The sequence below is a fragment of the Marmota marmota genome, unplaced genomic scaffold (genome assembly GCF_001458135.2).
Source record: "Marmota marmota marmota unplaced genomic scaffold, marMar, whole genome shotgun sequence".
NCBI classification, from domain to species: domain Eukaryota; kingdom Metazoa; phylum Chordata; class Mammalia; order Rodentia; family Sciuridae; genus Marmota; species Marmota marmota.
In genome coordinates, this window is record NW_025999968.1 from 22,200,770 (window position 1) to 22,228,535 (window position 27,766).

At 32.2% G+C, this 27,766-nt stretch overlaps 1 pseudogene; it reads right to left on the reverse strand.

Moving 5' to 3' along the window:
• Positions 1-10,838: 10,838 nt before the first annotated feature.
• On the reverse strand, positions 10,839-10,958 carry LOC125617062 (annotated as a pseudogene).
• Between the last annotated feature and the right edge of the window lie 16,808 nt (positions 10,959-27,766).

The following is a 27,766-nucleotide window of genomic DNA, read 5'->3' on the forward strand; positions in this document are numbered from 1 at the left end:
ATATATATATATATATATATATATATATATATATATATATATATATATATATAGATGTATGTGTGCATACTATTACTGCCCATGTTTGCTCATTCTATTTGCTCTGAAAGTTCACAAATTATACGTTTGTCAGTCTGCATTTAAATGTAAGTTATTTCAGTTATTAAGTCTGACAAGTCATTTGGGAATGATTATTAGTTAGTTTATACATAGTTCAGTCTTGGGGCTTAAAGAAAGGCAAGTCAAAACAAGTAAAGAAAGCATGTGATTTCAGATTATCAATGAAAGAGAATTTAGCAGAACATTTACAACTTGCTGTGAAGCAGAGCAAGAGAAGTCATTAAAAATTATCAAAAAGAGACTAAAATCAAAGGGGATAGAGAGAGGAAGAAATTGTGTTACCAAATCAAAGGGACATAAAAATTGAAAGAAAGGGAGGTTGGTTTTCTTCTCATGGAACCATGAAGTAGGCTAAGGACTTCTGTAAGGGAGTTGCTAGTGCTTCTTTGATGGTTGCTTATCTGTTTCTTTCTAAAAAAAAAAGATTACCATTTATTTTGAGAATATACTTAGAGTAAAATGCTGAGATAGAAGCTGTTTAATAGATTTTATTGAAGGTTTTTCATTTAACCAAATATTAGTTAGCTACCTATATGTCAGATATTATTCTAGGAGATTGGGAATGAAAGAGAAGTGTTGGTCCTCAATGGACTTACATACTATGTGGAGAGGCAAAAGTTGACCAGGTATAACAGAAATATAATGGATTATTTCTTTATAAAGTGTCATTAATGTATAATATGATCATACTTTACAAACTCATGTGAAAGATAAGGAAAAATTCATATAACAATGCATCTTTCTAAAGCTTTATAATGGAAGTTTTATCTTCAGAGGAGGCAATATTTGAGCAATGCTCTAAATGAAGTAAGGAAATTGATGTATTGTTATCATAAAAAGATTTAAAACAAGAATGCTTAATTATTTTTTATTAGTATTTAATTTTCTGATGTTTCAATTTCCTCAAATTTTCCACAAGACAAATGTGATAGTGATAGAGGTTATTGTTTTATATTTTGTTTTAAATTTTTTTTTCAATTGGTCTTAGAATGATTAGGTTGCTGAAACAAACCTCTCTAAATAACAGCTATTTGTTTCTCATAGATCTGGAGGTTGAGAAGTCCAAGATCAAGGCATATAGATTCGGTATCTGGGTGAGGATTTGCTTCTTGGTTCACATGTGGCTGTTTTCTTCTATGTTCTCATGTTGCACTTTCATCTAGCAGACTTTGATATTGTTTTGAATTTGGTGGATGTGATGCTCTGCCAATTTCTCATCTCAATCCTTAAGAGACTTACAGGTTCCACTTTCTGTTTCTTAACACTTTCTCTCAGAGTCTTAAGCCACCATCTAAGAAGTCTCATAGCCCAGAAGGAGATAAAACAATAGGATTGATACTGCATGTGAAGGAATGAAGGCTCAGCTGAGCCCAGTGTTCTAGCCATCCCTGTCAAAATACCAGCTGATTTGGACACAGTAGGTGATTCTGGTTGATAGTATATGAAGCCATAGAATAACCAAACCAATTTCTACTTGCAATCTTTGCCCCCATGAAAATAATAAAATAATTACTGTTTTAAACTATTAATTTGTAAACTACTTTGTTATACAGACATATGTAATTGGAATAAGAAAGGGTCCAAAAGAGGAGACTTTTGAAAGACATTTGTAAGATTAGGAGGGTGTAAGGACCTGTAGGTAAAAGAAAACACTTGATTTGTTAGGAGGGAACATAGTTCCTAATACACAGAAAAGAGAAGTCTTCCACAAAAGGGACCAAGGAGTTACGTTGTTGAGTCATGAAATGGTAAGGCATAGGAACTGTTAATCAAAACTGAAGAGACACCTGAGTGTATTGCCATGAAACTGGAAGTTAACTTCAAATTTTGGAATTGGATGAGCAAGCAGTGTTTCAGGCTATCAGACAAGAGGAACCAAATAAGATGCCCTTTGGGGCTTTTGATAACATCACCATACCAAGAGGATTATTCAGTGGTAATTTTATGATAGGGCATAGAGTAAAACAGACACGAAATTTGGTCTAAAATTACTGTGGCTTAACAGTTGGAGAATTGAAGAATGTTATGAGTAAGTGTATAAATTTAAATGTCAGGCAAACTTCAGAGGAAAAGTGCGTTGAATGTCCTAGTTTCCCTAATTCTAGAAAATACTGCATTGAACAGAATGTAATAAAAATATTTCTTTGTTAATGATAGAGATGTGAGAATTAGAATCCTGACAAACATCACGTACTCGTCTGGTTTTCCTCACAAAGCATCTTAAAGAGAAGTTGAAGATGATTTTGTCCGTGAGCTATAGAGGTCTAAAAAAGGTGGTACATCAGAATACTATGTTTTTGAAAGGGCCATTACAATGAAACTGGAGTTTTAGAGGAGCATTGATTCTCCACTTCCACTGGAAGTTGGGTCTCCCTGCAGCCGACCAAGTCCATTTTAGTGTGAGCAACTAAGCACATCCAGGGATGCCTACCTGCATCAGCTCCCAGGGTCTCAGGTGGAAAAACCTGATCTTTCTCCACTACTATTAAGCGGTGGTTGCAGCTCTTAGCATTGCATCTCTAAGTCTTGCGCTGTGCCCTCCGGTGTTGCAACAGACCCCAGCAGCTCCCCGCCAATTTCTTTCCAGGTTCCTCTTAGCAATCCGAAGAATGAAATTTATGGACAAATATAAGGCAAGAGTGAAAGGATTAGAATTTACTCAAGTGTGAAAAATAGGGACACAACCATTACAAAGGCAAAAAGGGACTCAAAAACAGGTTGCCCTCTGAGTGGTTTATATAGCATGTAGGTCAACACTATTGGCCCAGATTTATGCTGATGAGGGTTTGGAAAAGTACCAACACTAATAATGGCTAGCCCTGCAGTCCCATTCAGGTCAACCCGATTCTGTTTCCTGCTGCTCTTGAAAGTGAGAGGTGATTGGATCATGGATGCTCAGTTTGGCTGCTGTGTTGTACCAAGCAGCACATTTTTCCCTAACCATGGAATCCCCAGCAGGGTGACATTTTGGCCCGCTCTGCTCACCTTGGTTCTAGCTTGCTGCACTTCAGGCCCAGGCTGGGTAGACCGGGCTCTGTGTGGCCACCCAGGGCCTCTTTGTGTTCCACTGCCACTTCTCCTCAGGAGTTAGTGGGCTGGCTGTGCTGTTGGGGAGCCCGGTTAATAATATGTAAGTATCTTAATCACATAGGAGGATTTTTTTTTACCAATGCCTTTTTCCTACATTTCTCATCAGCGGTAAATCAACCCTCTTTCTTTTTTGACCTACAGTGCTGTCATAAGGATATTAAAACGCATTGGTTTACTGCCATGATACAGTATGGAATGCTCAGGAAGTTTTATTCCTACAACTTTAACAGTATTTCCTTACAGAAGCAATTAGAATGATATCGGTAATTTCTTGGAAGGGAATAAGGATGGGAAAGAAGCCTTAAATTGGACAAAATCCAGGTGGTTGATAAAAATTCTAAGATGATCCATTCAGTTACATCAATGGATCCAAAAAATGGAGCAGTCAAATTGCGATAGTAGTGGATAACTTAAGCTCAATATTTTAATTCCAATGTTAAAACCTGGAAGAATTCATGTATAAAATGGTATAGAAATTATAATAACTTAAGAAAAAGGTTGTACAAACCATTGCTCCAAAAGAAATTTGAAAAGGGAAATTTTAGAATCCCTTGCCTAGGGACCATATAATATAAGAAAGATACAACATAGGAAATTTCATCCATCTATACTCAGGTCTTTGGCATTTGTGGCTGAGTCCTATAAGGTATACCATTTGATAGATGATTTTGGAGTAATCATATACCCAACACTGGGTTCTGCTGGAGATAGAACTTATATTTAGGCTGTATGTACTTGCTCGTCCTTAATGATGGTTAAAATATTGAAGCACTTAAGTACTGACTGCAAGGCATGTGACCCTGTTCACAGGGACTTTTCCTTTCCCAGAAGTTAGAGAATAAATTCCAGGGAGTTGGGAGGTATGGTGAACACCTGTAATCCCAGTTACTCCAGAAGCTAGGGTAGATGGATCACAAGTTTGAGTTTAAAAATTGAGTAAATTCTAAGCACCTCTAGGATCCTATTCTAGTTCTATGGCTTTTCCAGATCTCAGTCAGAACTTAAGCTTGTTAAATACTTTTATTATTTCCAGAATTCAGCATCTCTGGAAACTTGTGCCAAACTCCTCTAGCTAGCCATCCTAGGAAGGATAAGAGTTGGAATCTATAATTCTATAATCTATGGAGTAGATATAATGGTTAATTTCAAGACGTTTTTTGAGGGGGCATGGAACAACATCATTTTGAGTTCATAATTGATAGCAAGATTGGTATTAAGAGGGTAATACATTCAGTTTTTATATTTAAGTAGAATAATTGCTTATTTCTTTTAATTGTAATATTTCTGTAATTGACATTTTACTTTTTGTCATATTAAATAGAAATTCAAGTTGAGCAGAAAGGTATAAAAGAAAAAGCATGATTACTATAATTAAACCTCACTTTTATTCTGCTATCCTGGAATGCTATAATTTGAATTAGTGCAAAAAATGTATTGAATACATAATTTAACCTGTATTAGATTAAGATTTGTATGGTGAGACTGACTTATGCTGAATGCTGATTTAAAAGCTATCAATAATAAAGAAAAGGTTTGCTTAAATTATGTTGTTATAAAGTGCCTGGCAAGTTGTAAGAGAACCATTATAACTTTATAATAAGAGTGATACTTGTTTAAATACAAATCTCCATTTGATTGAAACTAATGATGAAAACATTCATTCCTTGAAATCAGGTTTGTTCCAAACCAAAGAAACACTTAGCAATTGCTTGTGCTGACAGGTTGTTTACAAGTAATGAAAAAAATCCAATTTTCTTAAAGGAATAAAAATATATACAAGTATTTCTGAAGATAATCTTGTCATAAAAACTGACTTTCCTGGAAGATGAATATGCCTGTTCTTGCTTTTGATATATTTTTGTAGTTGGCTCACATCATCTTTCCCAGGTCTCATATTTTCGATTATGTTCATAATTCTGACCTTAAGTGAATAATATGTTTTAACCACAGGAGAGGGTTATAAAGTTATGATATTCTGAACTGAGAATATATTAGGTTTTTCTTCAAAATTTCAGGCAGGGAAAGATGTCAGAAGAGCAAACACTAGAGAGATTTTGCAATAAGATAAAATCACTAGAAAACTAATCTTTAATAAAGTTCACTCAGGAACTATTCTTTGGGGCCCGTTTATTTAAATTCCTTCAAAAAAGAAGTGATGACTTGACTTTTGTTTGACTATATCGGTAACCTTTGCTGGAATGTTGATGCAACCATAGAATGCACCATTGCATTTTATCAGGTTTCCAGCATGGCTACTAAAAATTTAAGTATGCATTAGAAGGGAGATAAAAAGAATGATAACCCCTCTCAAATTTATTATATGTAAGGAAATGTGCTAATTTTTAAATAAATCACCCTAAATTACTATTATAGTAAAATCATTGCTATGGGAAACACTGCATATAGGTTTCTCTTATTTTCCAAGATTGTGCATTTTGGAAGAATTATATTAAATATCTTTCAGAGTTTTATATTTTAGAAGAAAAATATCTTCACTTCTACCTCTCTTTGCCACCTAATAAAGATATAACTCTCTATTTTCAGTTATGTCTTATAATTTGAAACTCTTGATAGCAAGCTATTTTATTCCATTATCCTTAATATTTATTAAACTATGTTATGCACCTATTGAGATATGAAAATACTAAATCATCTCTAGGTTTTTAAATCTTTCTTTCTATTTATCTTTTTTCTTTCATGTTGAAGATTGAAGAATTGAATTCATGGCTTTGCACATGCTAAGCACATGCTCTACCACTGAGTAATATACTTGGATCTATTTTTTTAAAAGGCAGTATGTCCTCTCCCATGGAATTTACATAATAGTTGAGAATATAGACAATGAATAATTAAGCATTATAAAGTATGTTAATGTTAAGGGTTATAGAGCACATAAATCAGAGGAGAGTGAGAGTGAGTGTTGGGTGGCTATTTTAATCAAAACATATTGAGAAAACACATGTTCACTAAATGTACAAAAGTGATAGAGGAATATCTGCAGAGCATATTTCAAGCAGAAAGAAGAACAAGGTAAATGACCCAGCAGATTCTCACACTAGCTATATGACAGTATGGCTGGAAAAATATTGAGTAAGCAAAGAAAATAGGACCAGAAAGGTAGTGCAAGTGTGGTTGTGATAAAATCAGCTGGGTCTTAGGCAATTTTAAGAATTATAGATTTTAATCTACTGGAGATGGGAAACCAGTAGATGGCAGTAAGCAAAAGAAAGATGTGATTACTTTAAGTACTGGTTGTTAATTAAATGTAGAGGTAGATATAATGTCATTTAGGATACAATGTATCTATCTATGCTAGAATTTGATGGTATCTTTGCCATAGGATGAGTACATATTCTGCTTTTCCTAGAAGAATCCCAGTATAATTGATTTTCTGACAAATTATTATAATTCATAATTACCAAACGTACCATTTGGGATGACTTCATAGCAACCTTATATAGATTAGAAGTGTGGTGTTGAAGCTAGTAAGTGCTCATCATGATCTTTGTATATTTGGAAAATGTTAAAAAAGGGTATACTGATGGTTTGGTTAAAGGCTTGCATGACAGAGAAATGGATCAAAAAATGACCTGAGCAACTGAAATTATACATCTCCCTTTTTTAAGATGGCAAAAGTTATGTGAAAAGAAGGTTGAAAAAATTTTACACATCGTGAATTTTAGATGTTCATAAAGATGCTAAGTAAAAAGTAATACATATTAATTAAATTTAAGCATGAAGAGTCTAGTCAGAGATACACAATTGTCAATATTGTGTCATAGAGAAGAGAAAAGCCTTTTGGGGATTGATTGAATAGAGAAATAAAGGACAGTGATTGAAAATATAATGATATGTTTTTGAGGAGTATTGCTATAATAAGATATTAATAATACCCTGCCAGGATTTTGTGATTGTTACATACTCTTAGATGTGTACCACAGTAGTGAAAAAATTATCAATACAGATATTGATTAAATCTTATGGCTAAGGGAAGCATTTTGACATATGTTTTAAAATTGGAATTTGGGGGAGGTGATAGAACGATTTGGGTGTAGTAATGAAGTACAAGGATGGGCTTTCTTTACAGATAATTTAACTTGAATTCATCCTTGGGGTTCATAAGAGAGAGTTAATTCTTGGTTGAGTGTGAGAGGAAAGGCGAGGGTAATAACAAAGTTGATAATGAAGGTAATTCTGGGGATGGAGGACTGTGAGTGATGGAAGGATAGTGACAAGTGAAAAGAGTTTTGGAGAGGTGGATTGGGAGTTAGAGTTGTATGCAAGTCTCTATGGAACATCCACTAGGCTAACAAGTATAATGAGAAAAGTTCCCAGGAACACAGAGCAAGTTGGATATGAGGCTGTGATAGTGGTTGAGGATGGCAGGAAAGGAAAGATGTTCTTAGGCAAAAGTGGATCTCTCATTCTCATCTTCTTTGCTGTTGCTGTAGAAGTAGAATCAGGTGCTGTGGGTCTTACTGAAAGCAAACAGAATCCTGGGCCCTTTCTGCTTTTCACTTGATTACTGAAAAGCAGAATCAGAGTAGAAACAGTGCATCAGAGTACATGGTTTTTAATTTACCCTGTAAGACAAAGACTGTGGGTTCTCAGTATTGCTGTGATTGTGGGAGCTGAGGCTGGATGCTGATGTGGGAGGCCATGGACGCTCATGTTTGTTGTAAAGAGCATGTCAGCATTCCAAAAGGCAAGCTGCTCCATCAAATGTCACTGGGTACATATATGTGGTATGATTGCTTCTTTATGTTTTTTTTTTTTTCCCAAACATCGTAGGATTAGGAAGATTATGAAGGTAGAGATGTCTGAAAATCCTTATTTCCAGAGCATTGTACATGCCAGGTAGTGTTTTTCAGGTTTTGGATGTGTATACTAAGTGAAAGAGGAAGAGGAGCTTCGTTCTATCGCAGGATTAAAATGCTATGATATGAGCATGTATAATTGGTATATGGCATTGTAGTATGCTGTACTGTATGAGGACAATGTTAATAGGCAGTATATGTTGGAAACTCTGAGAAGAGATTTTTTAAACAAACATTTTTAGGTACATTTAATATGTGGTGATCCATCTAAATACTGCTCTCTGTGTGAGGTTCAGATGTGGTATGAGTATGTTTCCCAAGGTTAGTGTGTTCCCCAAGGTTTGTGTGTTGAAAGCTTAGTCCTCAATGTGGTGATGTTCAGAGGTGGTGGGACCTTCAGAGGTGAGGTCTAGTGGTCTAGATCATTAGGTGTACTGCCCTTTAAAAGGATTAAGATAGTTCTCCCAGTGCCTTAAGTAAGTTCTGGCTAGAACTAGTTGATATCAAAAACCAACTGAGCTCTCTCTGTCTCTCAGGTCTTTTTCTGGCTTATTATCTGACCATGTGATCTTTTCCTATGGAAAAAGCATGGGCTATGATGTTATCTGCCTTGTGACATAGCCACTCCTTACTGGAAATAAGGAGTGAAATCCTTATACCTATCAGTGCCTAGAAATGAGTGCCTATGAAATCAGTGCCTATGAAATCCCTATACCTATCAGTGCCTAGAAAACAGAATTTTATTAGTATTTTGAATAAATAAATGAATAAAGTTAAAAGTGCCAGCTGTTTATTCACAAAAATGTAGAACACTTTAATAAACCTTATACTACTGTAAAAAAATGAGTTAAAGATGATTGTATTTCTCGTGTTTTCGATTTCTACATTAAAAATGAAAAGAAACTGACATCTAGAGTAATAGGCAAATAACAGAGATTATGCTGTACTAAATGTATATGTTTGGTTATTTTTTAATCATTGAAGATGTGTTAGCTATAAGTTTTTACTACATTTTGTACATTTTTGTAAATGAATATTTGGCTTTGGGATAGAGAATCCCTTTCCAGGGACTGACAAAAGTAAAACTATACATTCATATTTATATAATTAGTTATTCAGATGCACTTTTAAAACTTTTGAATAATCTCAGAGACCTTAAACATTTAGATAAATAATCTTTGTCACAACCAACCTGAACCTAGACATTTCCAAAAGTTGGGCCATTTCCTTAAAAAACAGAAATAATTGAAGGAATAAATAAATATCTAAATAATAGAGAAGACTATGTATGACATGAGTAATAGGATTATGTGTCACTTAATGTTTCCTTTCCTGTGCTTATTTGTACACTCCAGATTTTTGAAAATCATCATGACATACATTATCTTTATAATAATAATAAATCTTCCCATGTATGAATTTGGTTTATTACTCCACTTCTTGGGTATTTTTATGCACATCTGTTATTTTTAAAAATCCTTTTATCTATAAAAATCAAAAATATAATTAGTTTATTCTATATAAATTTAATTAGATTTATTCTTGAAAGTCACATGAATTTCTGTTTCTAGAAACTGAGTTTTAAAAATTATATTTTAATTAGTTTCATTAAGCATAAAAAGTATTGACTTTATATATTTTAAGTTTGCTTACTTATCTTTATCTTGTCTGTAGATTCTATTGAGTTTTCCATATGATAATCATTGAGAAAATTACGACACCATTTAAAATGTTCCTTTGCAATTCTTGTATGTTTTATTTCTTTTCTATTTCTACTCACCCAGATAAGACTTCTAGTAAATATCTTGTTAAATTGGGTCAATAATAGTGGGTAATTCTCTTTTGTTTTTTGCTTTAAGATAGTATTTTTTCAATTTTTACACTGGTATTTGCTGCAAATTGTTGACAGGTAACTTTTATTAAGTTAAATGTATTTTTATTTTAATTGTATTTAACTAGAAGTATCTGTCATAAATGAGTTTTAAATCTTATCTAATACCTTTTGACTATCATATTCTTTTTTTCTTTTATTCATGTGGCAAAATTCGCTAAAAGATGTTCTTACATTCCTAAGTATAATCCAACCTGATCAAAGTGTGTATGTGTGCATGTGATTATTTAAATAAACGTGTGTGTACATATTATTGGTGTTCTGCTATTTTATTTAGGTTTTACATTTCTCTATAAAGATAATTGGTCCACAATTTCTTTTCTTTCAATACTCTACTAGGATTTGCCAGGAAAATAGAACCAATATGGTATAGACTCACCATGAGAAATTGCTCACATGATAATGTAACCCACAGATCTCAGGATCTGCAGGGTGAGTTGGCAAGCCAGTTGCCCAGAAGAGTTGAAGATGTTGTTTTAGTTGGAAGACTAGCATGCTCAAGACCAAGGAAAAGCCTCTGTTTCAATTCAAGTCTAAAGGCAGGAAAAAGACAATGTTCCAGTTCAGAAGCTGTGAGGAAAGAAGAATGCTCCTATACTTGGGAGAGAAGCAGCCTTTTCGCTCCATTCAGGCTTTCAATAATTGATTAAGGCCCATCCACATTGGGGAGGGTAATTTTTTTTACTCACTTTGAAAATTTGAATGTTAAATTCATTTACAACCATCACAACAGAAACTCTCAGACTAATATTTAACAAGTATCTGGGAAATCTGTGATCCATTCAAATTATAAAACTAACCACTACAAATGACTATTTATTATTACTAATATATTAAACTAGATATATTGAAATATCTGGCATTTTCTTGTACTTTAACATATTCGATCAATTTTTTGAATTAGTTAGATTTTTTTTTCCCCGTGTCTCTCCACTGACAATGCAGACTAGGTGCAGGGCCTGGGCTCAGGTGCATGGAATAGGCTCCCTCTGCCTCTCCTTTTTATCCAGTGTTAAAACAGAGCCTATGGTAATGAATTAGTTAGATATCATCCCTTTCTCAAACTTTTAATAAATATCACCTCAAAAATATATTCTATAGTCATGGTGTTATCTTTGTGAATAGATTCCATACTAATCTTCCATTTTCTATAACTATTTTGAATATAATCATCTTTATAATTATATATTATCTTTAAATAATAGGTTTTATTTCATAGCTAAGTATTAATCATCTTGATGAACTAGCAAATTATTTTATTTGAAGTATCTATTATTTCTTTCTATTTCATTTGTTTCTGCTTTTAAGATTATTTTGTTTCTCCTCCAATTTTCTGTTGTTCTTGACTGTTTAGAATATTAATTTTATCTTTTTTCTAATATAAGTTTTATGGCCATTCTGTTCTAAATGTCTGTTGCTATGTTTCTCAATTTTTATAGATTTTAATGTTCTTTGAGATTTGATTATTTAACTTTTTACATTATGACTGTTTAGCTTATTAATTTTATCTTTTTTCTAATATAAGTTTTATGGCTATTTTGTTCTAAATATCTCTTCCAATGTTTTTCAAATTTTATAGCTTTTAATTTTCATTTAAATTTGAGTATTTAATGTTGTAATGTGAGTAGTTAATGTGGCATTTTGCTGTAGTGTTCGTGCTGGGGATAGAACCTGGGAATTCATGCATGCTAAACAAGCTCTCTACCACTGAGCTGTGCAGCAGCCTTTACCTATGACTTTTGTAATCATTTAAATCAGACAAGAAAAGTAGTTTCAGATTTCAAGCCATAATTCTCTCTTTCTGTTATGTGTACCACAGGTGGATGAACTGCTGAAATGGAGAAGCCATAACTTTGTATTTCTATCCAATAATAATGTTTCTGTTACTCAACAGGGATCACTGCTTCCCATTCTGTGTGGTGGTCGTCTAAGAACTTCTCTTTCCATTTTCTTACCAGAGAATTGGTATTTTTAAAACTGGTCACTGTTTTCAAATGTGAAACAGTTTCAGAATCACTAATTCTTCTATATATCAAGTCACATGGCCTATATTTCTTTATATTTATAATGTATTATCTTCATAATTTATGTAATATCTTTATCGTTTACACACAATATTTATAATTTCTTCATAATTTATGTAAGATGTTTATAGTTTACACATTATCTTTATAATTTTCACTAATTCTTGGTATTATTACAAAAATAAAATAACAGAACAATTTGAAAGCTATAAATGGCTATGTTCTAGTTTATTGTCTATCACATACAGTAGGAGTTAAGAAATCATAAAATGGGGAAAAAGAAAAGTCATATTATTTTTCAGTAACTGTTTTTTTATGTTGGATACTTCACTTATATATGTGTCCCAAACTTTTTATTAACAAGTGCTATATTGTTTGTCCAATGTTGTTCAATATTCCTCTTATAACCCATACATACTAGATATGGTTAAATTTTTATCCTTTAATATTTATATATTCATTAATATTTTTAAAAAATATTTATTTTTTTATTTGTAGTTGGGCACAGTACTTTATTTTATTTATTTATTTTTATGTAGTGCTGAGGATTGAACCCAGGGCCTCACACATTCTAGGCAGGTGCTGTGCCCACTGCACCACAACTCCAGCCCTCCTTTATTTTTTGTAGAAAAATCTCCAAGAGACTCAATGGGTATTCATTTTTCAATTCTGAACAGATCAAATGGCTCAAATTAATCAACAGTGAATGTGAGTATTCATTTATCTTCAACCTCTACAGCACTGGTTGTAATGTGATTTCAGAAGTTGGAAATTCTGAAAGGTCAGTTTCTAGTTGTTTAATTTCATATTTCAGATAATGCCTTATAAGAAAGACAGAAATTCTGAGTAATGAATGTATTTTTTTTCATCATTGACTCTGGCAAACTGTCTTGCAGGCACAAATGTTATTTTCCTTTTGTCTACTCTCTGATCTAACTTAATCATAGTCTTCTCTTCTGATGAACTCATTTCAACTCCAAAGGTTTCTGCTTGTGCTGTCACAGAGCCAATATTGTTTTCTGCTAAATTGTCATGTCCTGCAAAAGGCATTTCTGCTCATTTTCTAGAGTTGCTGTAACAAAATACCACAGATTGGGTGGGCTAAATAACAGAAATTTATTTTATTTCTATTCAGCTGCCTAAGTTTGAGGTCAAAATGTTGGTAATGTTGCTTTATTCTGAGTCCTTTCTCTACCTGTAGATTGTCTATCTTTTCATTGTATCTTCACATTGTCTTCCCTTTATGCTTTCCTGAGTCTAAATTTCCTCTTAAAAAGACATAAGTAACATTGGATTGGAGCCTAGGCTAAGGACCTCATTTTAACTGAACTACCTCTTCAAAGGCCATATCTCCAAATCTAGTCACATCCTGAGATTCTGGATGTCAGGACTTTAGCATATACATTTTACAGAAACACAATTCAGTCTATAATATCTATCTATCTCCAATTAGAGTCATATTAATTGTTCAATATTATTGAATTGTTCAATGTTTGCTAACTCTATTTGGATTATATCCTATTATTTTGTTATAAACATATGTACCTTTCATATTTATTTGGATTCTGAATAATGTATTCATCATTTTATAATAAAGAAAAATGCACTTAGTTCAGCATCCATTTAAATACACTATGATTAAGACTTTCAAGCCATAATTCTTTATCAGTATTTTAATAATTTAATTTTATATAATAATGCTCTGACTAGAAAGATATGGCTTCCTGTTAATGTTGGTTCATAAACAGACTTATTAAGTACTTGTTGGAGATACTCTGGATTGGATGGAAAATGTGAATTGAAAATTGTTTTAATCAGCTATTTTATCACTTTGACCAAAACCTGATGAGAAAAATCAGAGGAGAAAAAAGTTTATTTGACTCTCATGGTTTCAGACATCTCAATTCATAAATAGCCAACTCCCATTACTCTGGGCCATTGTTCATGGCAGAAGAGTATGGTGGAGGAAAGTGGCTCAGGACAGCTACCAAGAAGTAGCGAGAGGCAGTCCCCATTGACCCACCTCCTGCAGTCATACCCTACCTGCCTATAGTTACCACCTGATTAATCCCTATCATGGAATTAATGCAGTCGTTAAGTCAAGGCTCTAATAGCCCAATCATTTTACCTCTAAACTTTCTTTCCTTGTCTCACACATGAACTTTTGGGAGACAAATCATATCTAAACCATAACAGAAATTATTTGTTTTGGAAATTCTTTCTACGTTCCAAAAAATAATTATCTAATTTATATTCTATTCTTATATTCCTAAGTTATTTTGTATGGAAAATGACTATTTTCCATTTTATGAAGATAGGCTAAATTTCTGGGTAAGCTCTGTAATGTATATCCATCAATATAACTATCCATGAAAATTTTATATATATATAAAGAGAGAGAGAGAGAGAGAGAGAGAGAGAATTTTTTAATATTTATTTTTTAGTTTTCAGTGGACACAACATCTTTATTTTATTTTTATGTGGTGCTCAGGATCAAACCTAGTGCCCCACGCATGCCAGGCGAGCACACTACCACTTGAGCCACACATTCCCAGCCCTAAAATTATATTTTTAAAATATTTTGGACCTGTAATGGAAACACAGACACATTCTGAGCATATTGACACATACATGCAGTTATTTAAGTTTGCTTGAAACATGTGATTGAGCTACTGAACATATCATATGTCACGTATCATCCTAGGATTATATGTGAAACATACTTTTATTATATTAATATTCTATGTGGTTTATTGTACTAACTGGAATTATGAAGTGGTATGTTTCTAACTATATACTTGTGAAGGAAACATCTAGTGTGTGTGTGAGAGAGAGTGGAATTTTAGTTGAACAGATGGCTATTGTAAGTAAAAATTAAATAATAATATTTTTTCTAAGTTATTTGAGCTATTTTATGCTACAATTTTTGGTTAAGTTCCCTCCAGAAAGCAAAAAAAAAAAAAACATTTAGAAATATAGAACAATAAAACTGTGTAGAATCATCTTTTACATGAAAAACTATATGATTTGTTCATCCCTCATTCATTCAATTAGTTACTGGAAAAATTCTGTAGTCAATGTAGGTTAAATAAAATATTGTCTCATTAACTATTATTTTGCAAAGAAAGTATTTATACAATTCAATTTCTCTAAGTATCATTTAAGACTAAACCCTTATTGGCTAAAGCATCATTATCACCAAAATCATATGTTCTCCTTTGGTGATGAGAATTAGCTTTTACTTGTGATGTTACAGATAAAAGACAGAACTATCATAGAATGGCTCATTTTCTGGCATTTCAAATAGTTCACTACTAATATATTTGAATTTATAATTTTGATATCTGGATGGTCATAAATAGATAATAATTGTGTACTCTTTCTTGTGAATCTAATTCACAAATAATGAGAATATATCTCAAAATTTATATCTTGAACCTGAGGAAACCTTATAAATACATGCTACATTATCAAAGATAATACTGATGCATTTAAATTACTTACTCTTTTATGGTCAAATTCTGAATTAGGATCATTTTGAAATTGTAATTTGTGGGTAGAACAGATGCAAAAGACTTGGTTGAAATTAAATTGTTCATAAAAGTAATCTCAGTTGTCAAGTGATTGCTCACCCACTGAAGAGATTTTTATTCATTGCAGTGGATTTAAGACCAAGTTAAAGTGCCTAAAGAAGTACTTTAAGTACATATTTTTAAAGCATGGATATATAGCCAGGTGATTTACTCTACTTTTAAGTCCATTATTTACCTAAAAATGAAGGCCTTTATGAAATAAATATACATGCAAATTATAATTTCTTAGGAAATAAAGATTAAAAATCTTTGAAAGTTATCATTATTAAGGATTCAGTCTAATAATCTTTTTAAAAACTTATCTAATACAATTTATTTTATATCTAAGAATTTTCCCAATTGTCATATTTACAATTAAATCATTTTATTATGCCAAAATAAATAAAGTTTAAACTCTGTAAGACATCCTAGGAATTTGGAAAGACAGATAAACTACTTACTGGGTTCTTTATTTGAGTCTGAGGTAATTTATGTATTATTTCATTTATCATCAAAACATTATGTGAAGAATATAAAGGTCTTAAATAATAGTCAGGACCCATACTAGCACTTCTGATGTCCAAAGTCTTTAAGTTTTTTAAAAATATATTTTATAAAGTAAGACTAAGGAAGCACATTTTGTTAAGAAAGATATAATTTTTCTTCAGAAAGAAAAAATACACTTATAATTTGAAATATGTTATCATGTTAACAGATTAAAAAGAGGAAGCACATTTTTTTTACTTTCTTCTTGTTTATACAAAAAAATTAGGATTATTAATTATTTATACACAAGTGAAGGAAAGATCATCCAATCTTGTTCACAGTTCCCATTCTTTCCACTCATTTCCCCTCACACTGTGTAATCAATTTAAGTAATTTCTGATTTATCTTCTCTCTCATTTTTTGTACTAGTGGGGAGACACAACACATTTTCTTAATTCCTGTTTCTCATATGAAAGCATATGATACATATTAATTTATAATTTCTTTCTGAAAAAATATCCTAGAAGTCACTCTATGTTTGGTAATAGAGATCTTTCTCATTATTTTTACTGATATATAGTATTCCATTGTGTGGATTCCACAGTTTATTCAATCACTTTTATAGATATGGGCTTTTAGATTGTTTCCAAAAGGTTGCAGATAAAAACAATGCTAGAATGAGTAGCTTTGTGTCTCCACATTTTTTGTCTTTTTAGATGTGAATTTTTGAGTAAATCCCTAAAATTTCATAATAAGGAAGTATATATGCAATTAGATTAGTTTATTATAAAATTTCTCTCCTGTAGTGTTTTTTCTATTTGCCTCCCCACCAGCAATATGTGAGAGTATCAGGTTTCTCACAGCCTTTCCAACAGACTATTAAGTAATTCTTTTCCATTCTCATCAACCTCATAAATTAGTTGACCCAAAGCAACAGGGTGAAGTAATTATGGACTTAAGTCTCTAAAACTGTGAAACAAAGTAAACCTATTCTCTTGGTTAGTTGATTATCTCATGTATTTGTTGCTGAAATGGAAAGTTAACAAGTGCATGGTGATTGGGGGGAGTGGCAGGGTGGGAGGGGTTTGCCACAATATTTTCTGTCATTTTAAAATAACCAATATTGATCATCTCTGGCTTTTGAATAACAGAAAATCTTTTTGTTTACCTTGAGATTAGGGAGGAATTCATATGTGTTTTCTTCTATTACTTGTTTGGTTCCCTTGTTATTTTTTTTTTTATTTAGATCTGTGATCCATTTGTAGTTACATTTTTCAGTATGGTGCTGAAGTATGGATCTAATTTTGTCTTTTTCCAAATGTTTAGCCAATTTGTCCCTGCATCATTTATTAAAATGTTTTTTTGTTGCCTTAGTAACTTGAAATACCATCTTTATCATATCCTATATGATAAATTTATGTGTACTCAGAGGTATTTCTCACTTTTTTTTCTGTTCCAAAGGTCTGTCCCAGTGCTATATAGTTTTGTCAATAGAGCAGGCAGCATAGTAGTTTTTTATATTGATCCAGTTTGTTCAATGCATCAATAGTTTGACTTTTTTTTATGCCCGATAGTACTTCCTAGTAAGAATATATTGTGTGTTACACATTAGATATAAGGTGTCCCCCTAAAACACTTGTGTACGACAATGCAAGAAAGTTTAGAGGTGAAATGAGTGAGTTATGAGAGCCTTACCCTAATCTGTGCATTAATCCCATTAGATAGTGATTAACCAAGTTGTTAGGCAGATATGGTGAGCTTGGAGGAGATGGGTTGCTGTTGATCATACCTTTGGGGTTTATATTGTGTCCTTGTTGAGAAGAGCCTCTCTCTGCTTCATGATACCATGTCCCCAGCTGTTTTCCTTAGGCACACACTTTAACAATGATGTTCTGGCTCATCTCTGGCCCTGAGGAATGGAGTGGATTGTCTAGTGGTTGAGACCTCTGAAATTGTGAGACTCAAACAAAATAAACTTGTCCTCCATAAAATAGTTCTTGTCAGGTCTTTTGATCACAGTAGTGAAAAAAGCTGACTAAAACATATTGCTTATCTATTTTGATGGATTATTGAAGTGTTTCCAGGATTGGTTATGTTGTGAAGCTATTAGGAACATTCTTGTAAAAATCATTCTGTGGACATATATTTTAAAATCTATTGGATACATATCTAGGAATAGAATGACTAATAATGTCTGATTATCTATCCTACGTTAGTAATTGTTTTTATTTTATTTTTCTTTTTTTATTGGTTGTTCAAAACATTACAAAGCTCTTGACATATCATATTTCATACATTTGATTCAAGTGGGTTTTGAACTCCCAATTTTACCTCAAATACAGATTGCAGAATCACGTCGGTTACACATCCACATTTTTACATAATGCCCTATTAGTAACTGTTGTATTCTGCTACCTTTCCTATCCTCTACTATCTCCCCTCCCCTCCCCTCCCATCTTCTCTCTCTACCCCATCTACTGTAATTCATTTCTCTCCTTGTTTATTTTCCCATTCCCCTCACAACCTCTTATATGTAATTTTGTATAACAGTGAGGATCTCCCTCCATTACCATGCAATTTCCCTTTGGATTTTTGCCAGATACGGGTTACCATTTTATTGCCCCACTGATGATATATGATAATTCCTTTTATGCCACATCCTTGCCAATACTTGGTGATATGAAATTAATCTGCTTTTACTTCTTGTTTTTGTAATGTATTTGAGACCTCATTGTGGGGTTATTTTTCATTTCTCTCATAATAAATGATGCTGAACATTTTTCTAATGTTTATTGATAATTTATATGTCTGACTTAATCTACTATTAAAATATCTTTTCATTGTTGTGTATTTTGGTTTTTAAATATTGATGTATATAGGAATCTTTACATATCTTGGATGCCAACTTTTGATGGTTATATATTATGTGAACATTTTTCTAGTCCTTGGATTTTCTTTCTTTTTTCTTAATGTTTTCTTCTGAAGTCATTACTTTGAGGCTTCCTCATGGACCCTTGCATAACAATGATAACTAAGATTTTCCTACATGTTTTTTTTTTCTAAAAGTATAGGTGGTTATCCTTTTTGTTGATATTTCTAAAAAAAAATTCTTTTCCTGTTACAGAATTTTTTTTTGTTCTTTTTAGTTAGACATTACAGTAGAATTTATTTGGACAAACCATACATACATGGAGTATAACTTCCCATTCTTGTGGTTGTACATAATGTGGAGTTACACTGGTTATGTACTCATATATGAACATAGGAAATTAATGTCTAATTCATTCTACTGTTTATCAAATTCCATCCTCCTCCCTTCCCCCCACTTACCCCTCTCCATCCCCCCGACCTATTGTGAGTCAGCATCATATTGGTTTTTTTGGTATTGGCTTTGTATGATAGTCTCCATTTCCATCCAGTTATGGGAAAAATGGCATAATTTGATTCTTCTTTATAGCTGAGTTATATTCCATTGTGTATATGTACCACATTTTCTTTATCCATTCATTTGTTGAAAGGCACCTACACTGGTTCCATAGCTTGGCTATTGTGAATTGACCTGCTATAAATAGTGATGTGGCTGTGTCACTGTAGTATGCTGATTTTAAGACCATTTTATATGCCAAGGAGTGGGACAACTGGGTCAAACAGTGGTTCCATTCAAAGTTTTCTGAGGAATCTCCGTACTGCTTTCCAGAGTAGTTGTACCAATTTGCAGTCCCATCAGCAATGCATGAGTGCTACTTTTCCCCTCCATCCTTGTCAACATTTATTGTTAATTGTATTCTTGATAAATGTCATTCTGACTGGAGTGAGATAAAATCTCAGTGTAGTTTTAACTTGCATTTCTCTAATTGCTAGAGATGTTGAACATTTGTTCATATATTTGTTGACCAATCATATTTCTTCTTCTGTGAAGTGTCTATTTATTTTCCTTGCCCATTTATTGATTGTATTACTCATTTTTGGGGTGTTAAGTTTTTTGAGTTCTTTATTTTAGTAGTGTCTATGGTGATATTTCCTTTTCCATCACAAATTTTAATAATTTGAGTTTTCTTTCTTTATCAGCTTGGCTAAGAGTTTATCAGTTTTGTTTATTTTTTCAAAGAATCAATTTTTTATTTCATATATTTTTTATTTTCTTTTGTTGCAATTTCATTGATTTCAACTCTGATTTTAATTTCTTTCTTTCTCTAATTTTGGTGTAGATTTGTTCTTCTTTTTCCATGGCTTTGAGATGTAACATTAGTTATTTTGTTGACCTTCTGTACTTTAAATGAATAAACTCAATGCAATGAACTTCTCTATTAGCACTGCCTTCATAGTGTCTCAGAGATTTTGATATGTTGTATTGCTATTCTCATTTGCATCCCAAGTATTTTTTAACTCAATCCTGATTTCTTCTGCTGTCCACTTGTCATTCAATATCACATTAATTAGTCTCCAGTTGTTAGAGTAGCTTCTATTCTTTATTTTACCATTGATTTCTAATTTTATTCCATTATGATCTAATAGAATACAAGGTATTATCTCTGTTCTTTTGTATTTTCTAAGAGTTGCTTTGTGGCCAAAGGTAGAGTCTATTTTGGAAAAGCATCTGTGAGATGTGAGAAGAAATTGTATTCAGTCATTGATGGATGAAATATTCTATATATTTCTAGTAAGTCTAAATTAAAAATTGTATTTTTCAGTTCTATAGCATGTTTATTTAATTTTTGTTTGGAGAATATATCCAGTGATGAGAGAAATGTGTTAAAATTATTGTGTTGTGGTCTGTTTGCTTCTTGATATTGAGAATTTCCCACGTCCTGTGTGGGGAGAGAATGGGTAACTATCAGAAGTGTAGGTCAGCTGAAAATAAAAGCAATGAAAGTATCATTAGAAAATAAAGATGGAAAACATGGGAAATTAATTGTACAGGTGGATAGTTCTGATGGTTCTTATCCTAACAAAGAGAAATGCTTGTAAATGCTTTATTTACAAAAGCACACACCCAAGGAAACTTTTTCAGGAAAACAGAATTAGAATGGGGAAAACAGGTTGTTTGGTGCTTAGCAGGGTATGCCTGTCTCTGGGAAGTTCTGTTTGAGCCTAGGGTTGTGAACTAAGGCAGGGTGCTAGTGCGAACTGGGCTTTCTTGAACTGGGGAATTTCACCTAAAAGTTCCCAGAAAAGCAGCCTCCCTGCCTTAATGGCTCAAACAAAATCCATATCTCATAAGTGGTTCATGGTCGTTTGATGCACAGAGATGCTTCACTCTTTGGTGCATAAATATTTACGATTGCTGTCTTGTTGATATAATTCCCGTAAGCAGTATGAAATGTAATTCTTTATCCTTTCTGATTAACTTTGGCATGAAGTTCACCTCATCTGATATGAGAATAGAAATCCTTGCTTGTTTATGAGATCAATGTGAATGGTATGGGTTTTTTTGTGATCCTTTTACCTTCAGTCTGTAGATGTCTTTGCCTATGAGGTAAGTACAGCCTTTGAGAGACAGAATATTGTTTGGTTGTGTTTTTAATCCAATCTTTATATCTTTTGATGGACGAGTTTAGACCATTTACATTAAATGTTATTATTGAGATATGATTTTTATTCCCTGTCATTTTTATTTATTTTTGGTTTTTAATTTGAATTAGCTTCTCCTTTGATTGACTATTCTTTTATTGTCATTCCTCCCTTTGCTGATTTTCACTTTTATTTTTCATCTCTTCTTTTTTATTGATTTTATTTTTTTAAATACACTACAGAAGAATGCATTACAATTCTTATTATTCATATAGAGCACAATTTTTTCATATCTTTGTATATAAATTATGCATTTCTTCTTCATGAAATATTTTATTGAGTATTTTTTGTAGGTTTTATAGTTGTGTATTACTTTAACTTTTGTTTAGCATGGAATGATATGTTTTTTGTGATCCTTTTACCTTCAAATTATAATAGTTCAGGGCTTGATATATATTAGTTCAGGGCTTGATAAATATTACCCTAAGACATAGCTTTGAGGATCTAGTTTGATATCCCAAATTTCTATTATCCTAAGACATAGCTTTGAGAATCTAGTTTGATATCCCAAATTTCTTGGAAGTTCTGGTCTCAACATCTTTATTTTCAGGATTCTCTATTTTGTCTTCAAGGCCAAAACTGTATCCTCCAAATGGTCTAGTTTTGAGTAATGATTTCCATTAAATTTTTAATTTGGTTTATTGATTCCTTCATTTTGAGGATTTCTGCTTGATTTTGTTTTCAGAAATTCTATCTCTTTATTGAAATTATATTTTGCTTCCTTTATTTTCTCTCTGATTTTATTCCTTACGTCATCCTTTATCTTGCAGATTAGTTTAACTATGTACATTCTAAACTTGTTCTCTGAAACTACTTCCATTGTCTTGGTAATGGATTATGTAATCCGGTATTTTGGTTTGGGATGATTTTTTTTTTCTCTTGCTTTTTCATGTTGTTGTGTGTCTACCTACTAACAGTATGGATATGAGGCAGGAGAGTTTCTATCCTATAGATATATCATTTCCCTGAAGTTTACTAGTACCTCACCATTTATGGGGAGACAAATAATAACAATAATCATTGCAAACAATATATAGCATCAAACAAAATATTTCCTGCTATGACATCTACAATGTTAATTGTCAGAATAAATAGAAATGATATAATCAGTTATTGTCTACAATAAAAACAGCAAGATTGCAAAATGGTTTACAATTTCAAATGCTGGACAGGGAGAGAACAGAAATGATGAATGATGTGATTATGAGGGAGGAGGTGAGAGGATGGAAGTAAAAAATAAAGGAAGAGTAAAAGAGAGAAAGAGATTCAAGACAAACAGATAAGTGGGAGAAAAAAGTACATGAAGTTAAAATTTTAAAAATTAAAAATAAAAAAGAATACAAAACAAAACTAAAATATAATAATCAAACATCCTAGTCATCAATAAACTGATCTGTGAAAAATAATTGGTTTCAATAATTCTAGAAATTAGAAAAAAACACAAATATAAATATGTATAAGTATCTGTGAGCCATTAAGATCACAATTAAGCAGAGAAAAGAAGAAAGGAAAAAAAGATCTCAATGAAAAGAATTGTTTCTATTGTAGTTCAAAAGATTCTCAGCTTCCTTTCTTAGTAGTTAGGTGGGGTTGTGTGGTACGTGATACTTGCTCCACCCTCAGGGTAAGGTTGCTAGGGTGAGGGTGGTAGTCCTCTAGATGAAACTTCTGGAAGGGAGGGTTTATGCTTAGGTAGGCTCTAGGCTCTTTAATGGATACTGATTGCTCTGAAGATTCTGAATCAGCATACCTCCAGGACCCAACAATTGGGAGTCCATCCTGCAAGACTGCACCCCAGGGTCTCCACTGGGTTCCATTCATGTGGTGGAGGAGCCAATTCTTAGTCCACTATGTCAACTGCACATCCGAAGTTTCCTGGTCTTAAGTTCAGTCTCTAAACTCATTCTCTCCTGCCTCTGTCCTTTTAAATTCCCAGCCAGGGGCCTCTCTCCAAGCCAGTTCTACAAGCAGCCAAATTAAAGTTGGAGGAGGAGAGCCTGGTGGGTTTCCATGACTAGTTCTCTCCTGTGTGAAACTCTCTCCACATTTCATTTTCGCCTGGTCACTTAGGCATATTCTATGTTGTACAGTGAGTATTTGCCAGGCCTGTATTCTGTGTTCAAAACTTATCTTCATTTTGAGAAGGAACCTAGAATAGGTGTATTAAAGATTACTGATTTTTTTTCCTTTGTAATACTGATACTTTTACATTTTTAATAAATTTTTCACTTTTAAATTATTTTGCATATATTTTGGTAAATATTTAAATGACATATTTAATGAAAATAATTTAAATTAATTTTCATAGATACTACTACTAAATTCTCTTATAGTTAATATTCAAATATTGTTTTATAATACAGTAAAATATTTTCAGGATGATTTTAATAAATATATGAAAATATTAATAGCAAAATTAACCCTATTTTTCCGTACTTAATAGTTTATAGACATTTAATCTATTAACAGATATTATTAACTGATAATACCTGTGATGATTATGAAAAAAATGAACATTACAGAAATAACTGAAAAGAGAAAAACTGATGTAATAACAAAAAAATCCCCATAAATGTCAAGAGCTAGAATTTTACTCATTTGTACATCAGATTAAAATCAATAAATATGGGACTGGGGTTGTGGCTCAGTGGTAGAGTGCTTGCCTCGCATGTGCAAGGTCCTGGGTTTGCTACTCAGCACCACATAAAAATAAATAAAATAAAGGTATTTTGTCCAACTACAACTAAAAAATAAATATATAAAAACAATCAATAAATATATTTTATTCAATATTAACCTAGCGGAAGTTTGAAAATAGGCATAGGTTTTTATGTGCTTTAGAAATGGTAGGCTTATATGTTTTACTTAATACTGTAGTTTTGCCACTACAGTAGAAAATATAAACTACAACTTTTCAAATTTAGACTACTCTTCACTTTGTAATGCAGATACACCTTTGGTGTAGTATGTGTGTTCTCTGAACAATATACCCTAAATTTTAGAAGGAATCCTAGCTTACCATAAAAAAAAGTCTGAAAATATTGGCTCTTCCTATTGTTACAAAATCAGATTTGGGAGAAGGAAGACATTTTGGTGACGGGTCAATGGAGATGCCAGAAGTTGGTACTGTTGTCTCAGATGGGATGCAATGATGCTATTTCTGAGATTGTTAGAACTGGATCCACTTCTGTTGTTGGTTTCATCTGTTGCTACTAGGAGAATGCATTGCTAATGTGACTCATTAGGAACAGTAAGGCAATAGTGTACACTGTTTTCTTCCTTTACTCTTCTAATCTGCTTGAGAATTCTTAATTCATAGAGTGTAACAGAGCCAACTATTCCTTTAACCAAATCTATTTATCCCTTTATAGAATTTGTACTTTCAGATATCATATTTTACATATAAATTCACATATATAATTTTGTCCACTTTTTCTTCAATATTATATAAGCCCCAACATGTTCTTTCTTTTACTCACTGCTCTTTCTTGACTAACTTGAAAAATAAGATGCATCTCTAAGTGTTTAATAAGCATTTGTAAAGTAATGAAGAATGCATTCCATGTAGCTTTCTTTGATGCCATTTCTAAATCCTGGAATCCATCCCTTGCTTATAACATTCCCTGTCTGTGTAGTCTTTGACCTGTTGCTGAATTTTCAGTTCCTATACTATCTTTTCCCATAATGGAAGATAAAGTTATTTTCCTTACCCTCAATTCACCTTCAGTAATGAGTTATTTAACTAACTTATCTATAAAGCCTATGTAAGAATGATTGAATAATGATTTTGTGTATATATGAACTATTATTTATAACATTGCTTAATTATAGTGTCTTACAGTTGATAAGATCATTAAAACAAAGATTTTTTTCCCCAGATTTTACTTTTTGATAAAAAAAATTTCAGTGACTTGGCCCTTTATGTTTTATATTACTGTAATAATCTCATAAAATTTTAAATAAATTTAAATAGATTGCATTCTTGTAATTTAATGAATGAACCCACTCGTTTCAGAAATCCAATGTGTAAAATCCTACAATTATAATTTTATTGTTTCTAATATTAGACATTTTCCCTAGATATATAATTTGTATTCTAATTAATAAATAATTTCCTCCCTCTGAAATACTGAAAACATACTTCTCCATTAATCATAAGATGTTTTGACAAGTTCATATTTTATGAGCTGAACTGAATCCACAGTGCACTAGGATCTATAAAGGAAGGCATTCTCTGTGGGGGCCCATATATTTCAAATAATGGTGGCATAATTTATTCTTTTCCACTGTGAGAAGATATCCTGGCACTACTACTAACCAATGTATAAAACACTGAAACAGGCAAGTTGACATTTTTACAAGAGTTCTATGATCCCATAATTTTTTTCCTTGGCAGTACTTCTGCTACAGATCTTTTAAAAGTCCATTTTTTTTTCTTTAAATAGTTGCTTCTCCTTAACCTATTACTATTATTGGAACATAAAAAAATGTATAAATATTTTTGTCCTTTTTCTGCAAGGTCTGTTGGGAGTTGGTAAATGGTACTAGAGTTAATAATGTTGCAACATTTCTTGGTTGGAAAATGGTAAATAAAAACACTTTTTATCTATTTCTAAAACTTCTGTATTTATTGAGGTCAGAAGAAAATATTGAATCTAATTAAAATTTTTCTTTTTTCCTTTGGGGTAAGGGGAATGAATACTATTATGTTTTAGTAAAATAAAGAATTATCAATGAGAAATATTTTAAAATTAAAAATACGCTAACACAATCACCTGTATGTTATCATGGCTTAAATTATACACTAGCATACTACAGAGAATACTTAAAAGTATTATGGTGTCACTTGCTGCTGGCTTCACACCTTCTCTTTCACCTTTGAGTGGTGTAGGTTAGAGGATTTATTTCATCTCAAAATATGTATTACTGTCTAATAATCATAAGACATAGTCATACGAATTTCCTGCCTTTGACAGATAAATATTTGATGAGGCTCATTATAAAGCAGATAAGCAAAATGGTATAATATTGAACAGAATAAAGAGCTATTAACTAAATAAATTCTGAATTAGTTAACATTTGTTTGATTGAGAGAAACAGGAACAGTTTTCCAGAGGGGTACTTGAGTTAGGATAGGCCTAGGAAAGGCAAAATTGTTGGCTGGATGCAGTGATGCAGGATGTGTAAATAGTGGGGTATTAAAGGAGGTAAGTATGGTAAAGGGGGTGATTGTTATAATGAGCTCTGGCAGAGATGATATCCAGCTGTGACAAGGTACAGTGTGAGTAGAGGGAAATGGATTTTATCTGATCCAATGTAGGAAATAATTTGTAAAGGAAACGTAATAACAAAAGCCATTTGACTAGGAAAATAAAACAGTGGTTCCATTAGACATCAGAGGACATGGAAAAATGATCTTAAATATGTTCAAAAAAGAGTTGGAAATTATAAATCTGGGATTTGGGAAGATAAGGAAATGATTTGTCAATTCCAACAAAGCTAATGTTTAAATTTAATAATTGTTGGGTAAAGATTTAAAGAGAAAATTTTAAGATTTTTTTTAGTTATTCTTTATTCCCAAACTATTGTATCTCTTGTTTTATTTACTAATTTACTTTGTACTTTATTTACTGCACTTACCCTTGTTTGTTTTGTCCTACATTATTTGCAAATTCAATACACAATTCTATGTGTCTGAATGTCCCTTGGGGGACGAGTCATTTATTCAACTTTTTATTTCTTTGGTGCCTTTAGTAATGTTTTACACTTAAAAAGATGTGACAAATATTTATAGAGCAGAATTGAAAGACAAATTCAGCTCACCTTGAATTCACTAATAAAATCATCAAGGTGGAGGGAAGGACAGGGAAAGGTTGATCAATGGGCATCAAGTTATAGGAATAAGAAGTTTTGGTGTGCTGTTACTCAATAGAGTGACTATACATAATGATAATGTATTGTAAATTTCAATATAGCTAGAAGAAAGGAATTTGAATGCTTTCAGTATAAAAAATGATAAATGTTTGAGTAAATATATATGTCTATCCTAATTTCAATGTTGCTTTGTGAATACTTGGATTGAAACATCACATGGTGCCCAATAAATATACATTGCATTTTTTTACATAAAAATCTTCAAAATTTTAAAAAACCTTCAGTGTACCAATAATTTTATCTTGATTGTACCAGACCAAC